This window comes from Oreochromis niloticus, linkage group LG1 (genome assembly GCF_001858045.2).
Source record: "Oreochromis niloticus isolate F11D_XX linkage group LG1, O_niloticus_UMD_NMBU, whole genome shotgun sequence".
Lineage (NCBI taxonomy): Eukaryota > Metazoa > Chordata > Actinopteri > Cichliformes > Cichlidae > Oreochromis > Oreochromis niloticus.
Genome location: NC_031965.2, coordinates 2,717,951 through 2,731,430, shown reverse-complemented (window position 1 = coordinate 2,731,430; position 13,480 = coordinate 2,717,951). Strand labels below are relative to the sequence as shown.

At 40.9% G+C, this 13,480-nt stretch overlaps 1 protein-coding gene and 1 long non-coding RNA gene across 8 annotated transcripts in view; one reads left to right on the top strand and one right to left on the bottom strand.

Moving 5' to 3' along the window:
• Positions 1-13,480, top strand: part of LOC100696207 (serine/threonine-protein kinase BRSK2) — a 151,335-nt gene that overhangs the window by 18,760 nt on the left and 119,095 nt on the right. The window lies entirely within an intron of this gene.
• Positions 1,472-3,336, bottom strand: LOC109204740 (uncharacterized). Its single transcript, XR_002064233.2, has 4 exons — positions 2,150-3,336; positions 1,949-2,051; positions 1,759-1,867; positions 1,472-1,542 (listed from the first exon to the last, which is right to left on the bottom strand). It is a non-coding gene; the product is annotated as an uncharacterized LOC109204740 (long non-coding RNA).

Sequence of the window (13,480 nt, the reverse complement as noted above, 5' to 3'; positions counted from 1 at the left end):
GATTTGGTTTTGCATTTTGCATGTTTAAAATTTACCTGACAGACTTATAATTTGAACAGTTTGAAATCAAACACTAACCCTAGATTGTCTCTCACTGAAAGGAAGAAACAAAGGGAACGAAACCAAGAAGGATGGAAGGAAGTTGAGAAACAAGGAAGGAAGTAGAAAAATGAGAGAAAGGAAAGAAGGGAGGATTGGAAATAAGAATGAAAGAATAAGAGCAATTTAAGAATGAAAAAAGAGAAAAGAAGAAGAAGGGAAGGATGTTATGAAAAGAAGGAATAAGAGGAATAAAAGATGAAACTAACAAAGGAAACAAGGAAAAGAAAAGGAAGGGATGAGGAAAGAAGGAAGGAAGGAAAGGAAGATCTGGTCAGAGTATCATGAAGAAGTGCAGATGTCGTTTTCTTACTCGACACAGTTGGTTGTGAACATGTCTGCCTGTCATTTCATCCAACTGATTTTATCCTGGAGGTGCTGATCCATATCTCCACCACTTTGACTCTTATGCTGGTCCAGCTGGTCCAGACTCTGTGTGACTGGTGTGGACCAGAGTACAGGGCTGTGTGTTGTACACACAGCGTCACTGAAACACTTTGATTTTGCAGTCATGACTCTGTCTTCAGAAACATCCTCACTGAACGTAAAGTCACACAGACAGAAACTCTTGTTCCCATCAACCCCCTTCTGCCCCACCGCCTCGCGCCCTTTCTGCTCTCCCCTCCCTTCAAATCCTGTCTCCTGCCCTAAGGCGCAGGCAGCAGGCAGCAGGGTGGGAGGTTGGGGGTAAACTAAGTCAAGTCCCCTTGTTTGACCATGCTGTTGCAGCCTTTGTCCTTCAGGCTAAAACCCTCCCACAGACTTGCACAAACACCTCCACAGCGCTGCTGGTGTTCAAAGTGACACCGACAGACATGCTGCCGGTGTTCTGACAAAACGTCCTACCGTAGCGTAAATTTATGGTCTTGTCTATCAATCCGTGCTACCTTATCAGAATATGCTACCTTACGTGGTTAATGGCTCCATCGTACATATCTATAGGTAAGACGTTCATATGGCCAAATCACACTTAAAAACTTGGATTTATTTTGCTAGGACGTTGAGAACATGCTTCCTGCTTGGATTTATTTAGGTAGGATGTTCAGATGGCCAAATCACACTATCAAAACGTGCCTCCAGCACACAATCATCTAATGTTGACAAAGAATACAAAGAGACATGGAGGGAAAAAGACAGCTGTTTCTATTTGAAGTTCTGTGTTTTCCTCACATTTTTTGCATTTATATTCTTGGTTGCTCTCTTTATATTTTGCACATGCAAAATGTGCCCATCTTTGGCAAGATTGACACTGCACCTGGAAAGGAAAAATAAATAGGTCATATTATGTTTGGTGAATACTATTAGTCAACATTTTAAACATGATGAGCAAGTAATGATACTAAGACTTATGTGTTTCTTTTGTTTTGTTTAACATTTCAATCATGCTGCGGTCAGCGTCAGCATCTAACATAGAGCAAACAGTGCAGTAGTCCTCAGCGTTCCCTGAAACACATTCATGGTTAGGTTTTAATCAAACATTATTTATTGATTAATTAAAAAAATAATAGTACATTTTTTCCACAAATACTTCATGGCAAATTAGTCCCCTGAATTTTTTTTAATTAGACTTTAAGAAGGGTCTTATCTGAAAATGTTTGAAAAGCACTATTTAAATTGGAAGTACTCACTCTTACGTGATAAGGACTTTACTGGACTTACCTCGATGTTCAAGTAGGGTGCAAGCTATCTGCATTCGCTCCAGCACAACTGCTTCTGTAGTGGTTAACACCTCACTGACCTCTCCAAAAGCAAGGTACTGTTCTGCAAACTGTGAGATTTCTCATTATGATTATAATGTAAAGTCCTAATTGTAGCTAACAATAAATGGAATCATTTGAATAAGGGTTACCTTTAACAGCAAAACTCCGCAACTGCTGGAATCCTGTTGCTTGTTGTGTTGCATAGTGTGTAACTGCCACTCCATGGTGTCTTCTCTCATCCTCAGAAAATTCCTAGTTGAACAAAAATGTTTGTAATGAAACAAGAAATGTTTTATGTTTAATACCTAAACATAAAACATACAAGAATAATACCTCAGTATCATACATACCTCCAGTTGCGCAGAATCTTCCTGTCATAAACACCTTCATTGCCCATGGGGTCTGTGAGCAGTATTTTCTGTGCAGAAATGTTGACAATCTAAAGAAAAAGTTGGGTAGGACCCAACAGACAGAAACATGAGCAGTTCCTCGTATTTGTTCTCCATAACTAAGGAGAAAATCGGACAATTTCAACATGGCTTCGGAATCCATACAGTAAATAAAACGACTACACAACATTATCACGCAATTAACAAGTATGTGGTGCAAAAGTACTTTCTTCAACGGAGCGTTTATTCAACATAACAACAGCGAGTGGTGTCCAGTAACTGCAGGAGGACTAAAATAAATTTTAAAAGCACCAAATAAACACTTGGAATATGACTTCGATTGAGCAGCTTAAGGTAAACAATTATCATCTGTAATAAAGAAGTAAAACTTTTAATACAAACCTTTTTTCGAAGCAACGAGATCGGCACAAGATTGGGGTAGGATGAAATAATAGGCGTGTACTATTTAAACCGGAAATATGGCCGTTTTGAATTGTGCGCATGCGCAGTAACAACAAGTAGGACAGCTTGATAGGTAGGATGTTTTGTCAGAACACCGGGTCCACCCTGTGAACGGGGCTCAGCACCCTGCCTGCTGTGGATAACAAATGAAGAAAACCGCTCTGTCTCCATGTGTCAGCGAGATCTGAGAGGGTTTTGTAGAAACTTAATTCTTAGTTTGGAAGCTGCTTTTTAAAGATGCAGTGTCTGATGTCTGTGATACTTCAGAGTAAATCTAGACATGCATAGTCTCTAATTTGATTTAATCACAAACTTTTAGAAGACCCGTCAGCACCTTCACCCTGCAGTCACTGGGCTGCTAGGTTAGGGTGGGTTAAATAAGACATACAAGGTCATCAAGCATACATTCACTGCCTAATGACTCCTGGGACCCCACTCCAACCCCAGCAAAGCATTGCAGAGATAAAACACGCACACTGCCACAACATTCATCCCCAACTCACAAAGAAATGGCTGAAAGTGGTGATTTGTTATTTGTTACTGTTACAAGATGTCTTATTATGTCCTGTAAGAACCATTAAACATAACTGTAGTGTAATGTCTGTTACTTTGGGGAAAAAAGGACCATATGGCACAACGTATGTTTCACAATATCAATCTGTTAGATCAGTCATACCCTGAAATGATCATACAGACCATTTATAAACTGTAATGCATTTATGAAAGGGGTGTTTTGGCATGAATATCACACATCTATAGTTTCAAACAGATTTATCTGGCAAAGAGACAAATAAATAAATAAATACCCAGGACTGTAAATCTCACCACCTGTTAAAGCCAGATGTTGTATCTGTACTAATGATCTAAGTTTGATACCCAGCTTTGTAAATCATAGCAAAAAAAGCAGGAAGTCAAAGAATATAAACACTAAAAACACAAAACAGGCTTTTCAATCATGTTGCGTGTTGAAAGTCTTTACAAACATGTGGAATTGAAATTGCAGTGTAACTGAGCGTACCAGTTTACAAGTACAAGTTAAATGAGTGAGATTAAGTGGCTGTGCTGGCAGTGGAGGACTCGGGGGGGCTGTGGGGGAGGTTGGCAGAAGCACATCAGCTCAGCTCGAGCAGGCCTCACCTAACGAGGAGCTGGGAGAGCTGAGGAGAGCCGAGCACCCGCTAAAAATACAACCCAGCATCTCAAAGAGTCCTGCAGCGTTCTTTAGTTCTGGAAGCCTACCAGCAGATCTCATCGGACACACACACACACACACACACACACACACACACACCATACAATCGGGATGGAAACAAAGACGTTGCTTCAAGCAAATCTGGAATTAGAGAGGCAGGTGGGTGGGGCAGAGAAGAGGATGGAGTGAAAGAGAGAGTGAGAGGGGGAGAAGCATGCATGGAGGATGAATGCAAGCCAGTGGGGGAGGGGACGGATGAACAGAGAGGGAGGGGAAAGGGGGGGCTGAAAACAGAAATCGTGAAAAAGGAATGAGCAACCAACGAGTAAAACAAAAACAGATATGAGCAAGTTGATCATTAAAAGGGTGAAATGGAGGAAAAGACTTTGTGATGAGCTGTGATGATACCTTGGCTGTTGTACAAGTCTGAATGGCAAACCAGGCAATGATGTAATCATTTGTAATTGGCTCCAGTTGCTCATTTGAGTTTGACTGGCATTTTAGCACAGCCAGTTAGATCCCAGGGTGGGACATCGAGCTTTATGTCTCACGCTGGAGGAACATCGTTTTTCTCTGATGCAGAAGTCGAAGCAGGAAATGTAGCAGAAAAAGTATTACACGCATACACACACATGCACACATGGACACAGTCGCATGACTGCAGGACCTGCAGTAGACATGCAGTGTTACATGAAAGGCATTCATGCTTTAGACGACAAGCTTTTCGTCTATTTAAATAACATGAAAGTGTTTCTTATTCACACAGATGCATTTGTAAATGTTTGGCTAAAGCCTCGAATTTAATTGGATTTGAGAAATGTAAAGTAGAGACTACCTTTGTTTGTTCGTTTGTTTAGTGTTTTTATTTTTTATCAGAGTAACATCCATCCATCTATTACTGCTAATCTGGATCCAATTTATCAAAATACATTTGTTCCTCATTGTTCACCAAAGTTGTGTATCAGTGTATCAAAATTTAACATGATGTGAATAAAATGATATTTTAAACATGTCCTTACTATTATCCACTATTTCCTCCACAGTTCTTCAGGTTCTGCCTGTTCTGACATGACAGCAGATCTACAGGCTGAACTGAACATTTAATAAACTCAAAAATGAAAAGATAAATAATCAAACTCTGTCTAATGTTAACCTTCAACTTCACTGCTCAGTGCTGTTGTACGTCCTGTTATCGTCGATGGTTAGTTTTGGTAACTGTAGTGAAGTAAAACTAACCGCCTAACGGCTGAAACACATTATTACATAAAATAGACGTCGGTTTAGCGGCTGTTTATTGGTGCTGCCCATCTGTGTTCAGACTTGATCTCTTTCTGCCAGCTGCCATCTGCATTCAGCCCGGCCACAATTACCCACAGCCAGAAGAGAACGCTCCTTGTGACCCATTGATGCTCCTTGATGCTAGGTCAACCCTTAATTGGTTAGAGTCCCTATCTGTCCCACAATACGGGCCTTTGAAAGAGAGAGCTGTGATTAAGTTGCGGCTGTTTGGTTTTAGCTACACAAAGGGAGACTCTCTAAAACACTTAGTGGCTTCGAGTAGCCTAATTCAAGCCCTTTTTGTTTACTGTGATCTCTTCCACACCTACCAGCAGAAGAGGATGAACTGCAGGATGGAAAACACACACTGGCTTGTAATACTGTACTTGAATATCTGCACATCAGTATCAACTGTAGAAGCCATCAGTGGTGTTCAGCAGAGTTCTGAGCAATCAAGAAGACAAAAAGAAACTTCCTGGGACTGGGACCATCTATTCTTAATGGTCTGTGAAGATCTAGAGAGGTGCTTCACAGTCAGTTTTATTTTAAACTATGCATTTATTGCAATGAGTGAGTAAAACTAGAACTGATATCGCTAGAAATGTAGAAAGTGATGAGTTGGACCATTGAAGCCTACTGGAAGATGTTTTTCCGACATACAACATGGTTGGGTTTGATTAGGGTTAGAGCATACATTATAGCCAATGGACCATCGTGATCTAGGCCCTGGAGGACTCAGATGCAGTACGCAGATGGATGGAGGAGATGGAGGAGGAAAGCACAGATGGCAAAGATTGTAGATTGATGGAAGAAGTGAGTTAAAAATGGAGGAATTTCTCTAGACTCGTCTCTTTGTCAGGATAGAGTCAGGTGGGAAGGTAGATGAATGTGAAGCTATAATGGTGACTGTGTCTGAGGGATGAGGAGCTTATGGCCTTGTCATCAGTCTGCCTTAGTCTTCACTGTCAGGCCTTATGAACAATTCAGCTCAGCCTCCAGCAGACTGAAGAGATGCTGTCACAACCTATAGATTTGTTCCCATGTTAGATATATTAAGTACAGAGGACCACTTGGAAGGTAAGTAACCTGACGACCCCAAACCCTTTCAAATAGAATTATATGTGAACAAATATATCTTGGAGTTATTTTTGCCTGTCTGATCATTTTTTTAGCATTTATGTCAGCCTCCTCTTCTTCTTACAGATATCAGAAAATTTGTGGCACCAGATATTTGCAATTTCAGTCCCTTGCTGCTTGATAGTTTGATAGAAAGCACCTAAGCATAGAAAAAGCTTTGTTTGATTGGGTGTGAATGGGTGAATGAGACATGTTGTATAAAGTGCTGTAATTACTCAGAGAGAGCAGAAAAACACTGTGTATAAGAACCAGTCCATATACCATTTAGTTTGTTTCAACATTTTCATTCACGAGTTCATGAGTTATGTGTTTTTACATGACACACATTCATTTAATAGAGAAGTAAAACTGAGACTATACATGTACAGGAAGCTAGATGATCTGAAGCTTTATATACATGTGCTGGTCATAAAATTAGAATATAATCAAAAAGTTGATTTATTTCACCAATTCCATTCAAAAGGTGAAAGCTGTAGAATGTATACATTCATTCCACACAGACTGATATACCACAAGTGTTTATTTCTTTTAATTTTGATGATTATAACTGACAACTAATGAAAACCCCAAATTCAGTATTTCAAAAGATACTGAATTTGGGGTTTTCATTTTTTGGATGTTAAACTTAATTGTCACACCTGGTAAAGCAGCAACGCTGATCATTTTATTAAAGATGAAATAATTTAGACAGTTTTTAACTGTCAGTGATGCCGCAGTGTTCGTTTGACTTTGGGACCTGAACCGGACGGAGTTTAGGACCCAGATTACTCCGCGAGGCTCCTGACTACGGTAGCCGTAATGCTCCATCAATCCATCAAGCGGTGCGGCTTCGTAGCTTAGCAAAGTCGTACTAAAACATTTTTGACAGATTTTGGAGTGCCGTGTACCACATAAAATCAGTTTGAGGTCAGTAAGCACAGAATTCATACATAAGGCGCACTGTCGATTTTTGAGAAAATTAAAGGATTTTAAGTGCACCTTATAGTGCGGAAAATACGGTAGCTAATGTAGTAAGCTAATAATGTAGCTAAAAGAAACTATGAAGAACAGCTCCAGATTCCAAGCTGTTGTTCATTGATACACATGTGAGCGGTAACATTTACTTTTGGTTTATGAGACTTCAAACAGACTGGTTTGAACCAAATGAAGGGAACAATAAGAGATAAAATGTAATCCTATTGGTTTATCCATCACTGGTGCTTGTTACACACAAAATGATGAAAGAGGCTAATAACATAATATATGCATCATTCATGGCAGTATAGTCCGGTGATAAAATGAACCAGAACAGGATTTTAGTTGCAGACATCCTGATGGTACTTTAGCATCTAGCTAGAACTGCAGAATGAATTACATTTTGGCTGATGCTGTTGATTAGATTTAGAGGATTCTACCTGCATACCAGCTTTATTCTGTCTAGGGTTGAGAAATCAGGCGTGATATATAAGCAGATGTTACAAGATACGTTGTTGACTTGGCTAAATCCACAAAAAGCAGAAGCACAGCTCAGCAGATCACAACCTGTGTACAAAATCTACTTATGCTTACATTAGAAATGATTATTATTTCCCACTCTGCACCCCTACAAGCTTCCCACACCTGCTGAACCCCCGAGTTTGAGGCAAACTTACCCATCTACAATCCAGGCGACAGCAAACAGAGCTATTTTTTAAAATAAGCATTTTATTATTGTTTCTTCAATGTTTTAAGCTGAATTAGAATTTACGTTGAAATGAAGTTATACACACTGGTATTAATGTTTAAGTTGACTTGGTACAAAAAAGAAGAAAAAACTGGTAGAGTTACTTTTTCTTACACTTTGTATGGATTTCAGAGCATGTACTTTTTCACTGTTAAAGGTAAAGGAAGTTTTTTGTTTCAAGTTTCTTTAAAAAGAAAAGAATATTGTACTCATTACATCAAGAAGCTGATTCCTTTTCATAACATTAGAATGAATGGAGCGTGTCCGGGTTTGTAAAAGGAAAAAAAATAGTTCCCGTTAAACATCTGATAGTATTTCTGTTCGAAATCTGTTAGTTATTTATTTATTTTTTAGTCCATTGCACAATATTGGAGAAATCTTTCGATTAGTGACTTGCTGGACACAAACTACAGTAAGAACCTGCGTTTGATTTAAACTTATATTTGTGTGGTTATTTATTGTGGTGTGACGGGTGTTCTTAATGAAGCTCTGTTAACTTAGTGTTTCCTATCATCAGTAACCCCTTTTTAAGGTAAAGCAGCAGTAGCAGGTAGCTGGACCTGTTCTGGTCTGTTCTTCCTTCTTTTCTTGTCATTTCAGAGCGACTCTGAGCAAAGACAGAGAGTGACATCTTCCCTGGACAGCAGCCTGCTTATTATTGTCCTCTCTGACTTTACCCTGTTTCAATAATGGAACATGACTTGGGGAAAAGGTGCAGTGCCGCCAAGACACACAGATCTGAGTTTACTTCTGCTTGTAATTGTGGCTGCTGACAGGGTCCAGCTGCAGTCGGTTATCTGACAGTAGCCTACACACACACACACACACACACACACACACACACACACACACACACACACACACACTAGTTTGTGTGTCTCTTTGAGCTGTGCTCAGGCTTCCCGCTGCCTGCCGTTCACTCTGTCACAGTAAGAGGATATGAATTTGAGTCTGGCTGACATACACGGCTGAGTAGATGAAAATGTGTCGTCTTGTTTACAGTTAGATATTTTTTTAGTGCAACAGATTTATAATCCTAAACTGTAGACAGAGCAGTTTGCAGCTGTCATTTCACCCGGATACTGGGAGATTTGTGGCTCTGTGGCTGATGTAAGCTGTATTTACACTTGATGGGTGACGGTGTAATGACTTCTCGTACACGACGGCATCAACACTTTGTATCAACATGTTTTCATACAAATGAAAATACTTTCCTGAATAGTAAATGTCGGCTTTCCTGTCCCGCAGTGACAGTCATGAATTCTAAACAGTGACACAGTAAACGCAGTGACGGTGCTTGAAAAATGATCTACTTCTGTTAGCTAGGTAGCTCCAAGTGATGCTGTCAGCATTAGTGACAAAGCTGCCTTCTATTCAATTCAGTTTTATTTACACAGCGCTAAATCACAACAACAGTCGCCTCAAGGTGCTTTATATTATAAGGTAGACCCTACAATAATACACACAGAGGAAAAACCCAACAAGCAAGCACTTTGGCGACAGTGGGAAGGAAAAACTCCCTTTTAACAGGAAGAAACCTCCGACAGAACCAGGCTCAGGGAGGGGCGGGGCCATCTGCTGCGACCGGTTGGGGTGACAGAAGGAAGACGGGATAAAGACATGCTGTGGAAGAGAGACAGAGGTTAACAACAAGTACGATTCAATGACAAATCCTTCTTCTATTGGCTCAAATGTATTTGGTGGCAAAACCATTAAGAAATAGACGTTTAGAGCATTCCTTTTTGACCAGTATCAGTACACCATGCAGGTACCCAGCTTGTCCCTGTATCTCTCAGCGTGAATGCAAAACTGCAGAGAGCGGGTCCTCTGCTAATCAGAAGGTTGGTAGTTTGATCCTTGGCTACTCCAGTCTGCATGCCAAAGTATCCTTGGGCAACATTCTTGGACTCTAACTGGAGTGTGAATGAGTGTGAGTGTTAGATAGAAAGCACTTTGGAGTAGAATTGGTGGATGTGGCATGATGTTAAAAAAGTGCTTTCTCTCTAAGAGTGTTTTTAAAAAAAACAAAAGCTAGCAGCTCTAGCTGGACTCATAGCTAACAGAAAAATAAATCGCAGCAATAAGGAGAAACCTTAGCTTTTTATTTTCTGTGGCAGAGCCAGCGTGTGTGTGTGTGTGTGTGTGCCTGCTGCATGCTGTATGTGTGTAATGTGTATGGGAGCTGTTGTCCCCTGTGTCTCAGGCCTCCCAAACGGCAGTGATTTAGGGGGAGCCATTATGAGCAAAGTGCTGTTAATCCATCCGCCAGACTGGAGTGATAAAAGTTTCATTAAACCATTGATCTGCCACCTCTGTCACTGGAGGCTTGGTCAGCATGTCGCCACACTGGAAACACACCATCGTCGTTTATAGAGGAGCTGCTTGCATGAAACAAAGACGCTGTATTGCACTGTATCTGAAAAAGCAACTCGCACAAGACGGTGTTCATTTCAAGACAGTGAATTTTCTTTAGCATTAATGTTTCAGTCTGCCAGTACGGTTACTGACCCATCTGATATTATGTTTAACGTTTTTCTCTGCTCTCACTTTCACTGTATGCAGACCTCCCAATAACGCGTTGTTACTGTAAGTCAAATACAATCTTTTGAACAAGTGTTACAGCTAACATAATGTGACAAACATGTAGAGGGAGCCGACAGGGAAAGCCAAATCGGCTGAGCTTTTCTGTGCACAGTTAACACCAAGTAGTGCAAACACATAAAGCTGTTGGCATGTCGTTCTAGCACACACGCCTGTGCTGTTATGTCTTGTAGTGAACATAGACACAGATGCACAGACCAAACCTCCTGAGTGGACTCAAGAAGTAAGGCTGAGTTCAGGTCTGGTGTCCCTTGACAAAATACTGGGCAGCTGACTCTGATGTGCAAGATGGTTAGAAAACGTTAAAGGCACAGAAGAAAAGAGCTACATGAATGTAAGTGTAAGTACCAGTTCGTTTACCATTTACATTGCTGAAGTGAAAAAGTGAGTACAGTGGGGAGCAGCATGCGTGTGAAAATGACTGGGTCATTAATTTTGCCTCTTTTGGTTTAGCTGGCTATCCCCAGGGAGCTCTCATATTCAATTTTAAGGTCTCTGACCTTACACAAGTCCTTCCTCTTTGATACTAATATTGTGAAGTCATTATCTAGCATTCATATCATGATTATGTTTTTATATCTCGTACCTCAAGCAGCATGGTGGTGCAGTGAGGGGGTCTGTGCTTGCTGTACTTCACCTTTCACACAGCGTCAGGACGGCCTTCGTTCTTATTTCGCAGCCCTTGAGTCTGGGAAAAAGTCTAATCTAATTTCAAGCAATCAGTTACTCAAAATCACATTAATCTAGAGCAAGTAAAACACTCATTACTGCTTAGTTTAATTCATTAGCACAATTCTCAAAAGCACAGTCGTGTGTCTCAGTCTGGGTAATCTCATTCCCAGTTACCACGTCAGTGTAAAACAGGAAGTCCGACTGTCATCTTTGGACAAAGAACTGTGCACTCGCTGGATGTACAGCTGTATATGTGCGTTACTGAAGGTCAGCTCTGCTCAGCGACGTTAACAGCCAACAGGAAATTGCTGACGGAGCGAGAGGATGTAGGAACAAGCTATTAGGCAGTTATCTGCCTGCGGGCTTGTGGTGAGATGAGTTTGCCTCCCTGGTGAGTTTCTTCATCTCCTCACAGCTTGATGCTCTCAGAGCAAATGTGTCAATACTTGCTGTAGGCCCCACCATCTTTCCATGTAGTTCTTGGTCAGTTTCACGTACAGATGCTGATGTGGATGCTCAGGTGGTTTATCCAACTCTATAGAGCTGATCAGTTGATTGGAGGAGAGGTAGAGCTGAGAAAATGCTACAAATTCTGTTTGTAATTTAATGTATACAGAAAATGGGAAAAGTTCCATAAACCTCTCCAACATCAAGTCCCTGGATCCTCTATCTAAATGCTATACAAACTGCTCAGCAGTCGTTGTTTCCCACTGCAGAGCCAAAACGCCCAGTCCGTGAGTAGACGGAGCTCATTGTACTCCCAGAAGCTCTACTGAGCATAACCTGTTCTCTAATCCTCGATAAATAGAGGCAATAACCTCAAAGCTCCACCCTGAAGTAACTCAGCAAGAGCTGGAAACCAGACTGACACTTACTGTTCAGCCTCAGTGTCAGACCTCTCTAAAGCTAAAGGGGAGCAAAGCTGAAAGCAAGAGCAGGAGCTGCAGAAGCTGCAGAGTTTAGCTGCGCGGCATGTTCAGCAAACCTCCACCAAGCCTTCTCGATCGGGTTCGTTTGTGATATTTTCATAAACTGCTGTCCTATTGTTTGTTCCAGCCCTCATCGTTAGCATTAGTCGCCCTCTGGGCCAACATGCCATCCAGCAGTCACACATCTGTAATAAATAAATGATAATGCGTATTCCCTGCTTGTGGAATTTTCCTGGAGCTGTTGCTGTTGTTGTGTCCTGCATGCGCTGCAGATTTAAAGCCCAGACACTAACATAAAGCCTTATTACTCCACTGTCCTGTTTACTGCTGTTTTAATCTTTAATCCTCATATAGCCGGGATATAGTATATAAAGTGGGCCACATGCTGGCAGAGAGACACTCATCATGCCCTGGTTGCCTGTGGTCTGATGTTGGGGCTCGGTGAGAAAAAAATGCTTCAGGCTGCAATAAAAGAGATTTTCCACCCCAGGAGCTGAATAAAATGATCTCATAGCTCTGTTTTAAATGAAAGCAGTACATGACCCTTTCATCAAAGGCTGGATTGCATGTATGGTTATGAACAATGGAGCTGAATGTTGTTTTATTGATCGTAAAATAGATTATTCCATTTCGGGATAGCATAGGGACAATGTTCCATCACCAATCATCCCCTGAAATTCCCTTTACATGTGTACGTGTTTAATTTCATGAGTGGAAAGAAATCAACAAGGTGTAAAACCTGTAAAACCAGTTTGGACTCTGTGAGGTTTCAGTCATCGCCACCTTGATGTTTGGAAACCTGATGTGCTGAGTGAGGGGTAGATCTCATTTTTCAGGCCCTAAAGCTACATCCATCTTTTTTATACTGTCTACAGTTTGGTCAGAGATAATCTGACCAGCAGATTGAAGCCCTCGACTGTCTGATTATAGTTTTTCTTTTGACCACGTGCTAAACAAGCAAAATTTCAGAAACGAGAGGTTTTGCCTTTTAAATAACAAAAAGTCTGTACATATATTTTTGACTTAAAGTTCACAAGAAAAGGTGGATGTGAACCAGGTCTTCAACTTAAACAGGTTGCCAGCAATTTGATGCATGCTGTTTAACCTCATGTTAACCCCATGTTCATCCATGGCTGATGTGTATAGTCCCAAACTGCTCTGATATTTTAGTTCTGACTCATTCACAGGGGTGACCTTGATTTTCTTTACTGTTCTCTTCACTCTCAACAAACTCTCATTATGTAAAACCTGCCAAGGAAACCCAAACAGTGGCTGTTCCTGTGATCACAATCACAAATAAAGTTGACTCGAGTTTGAGA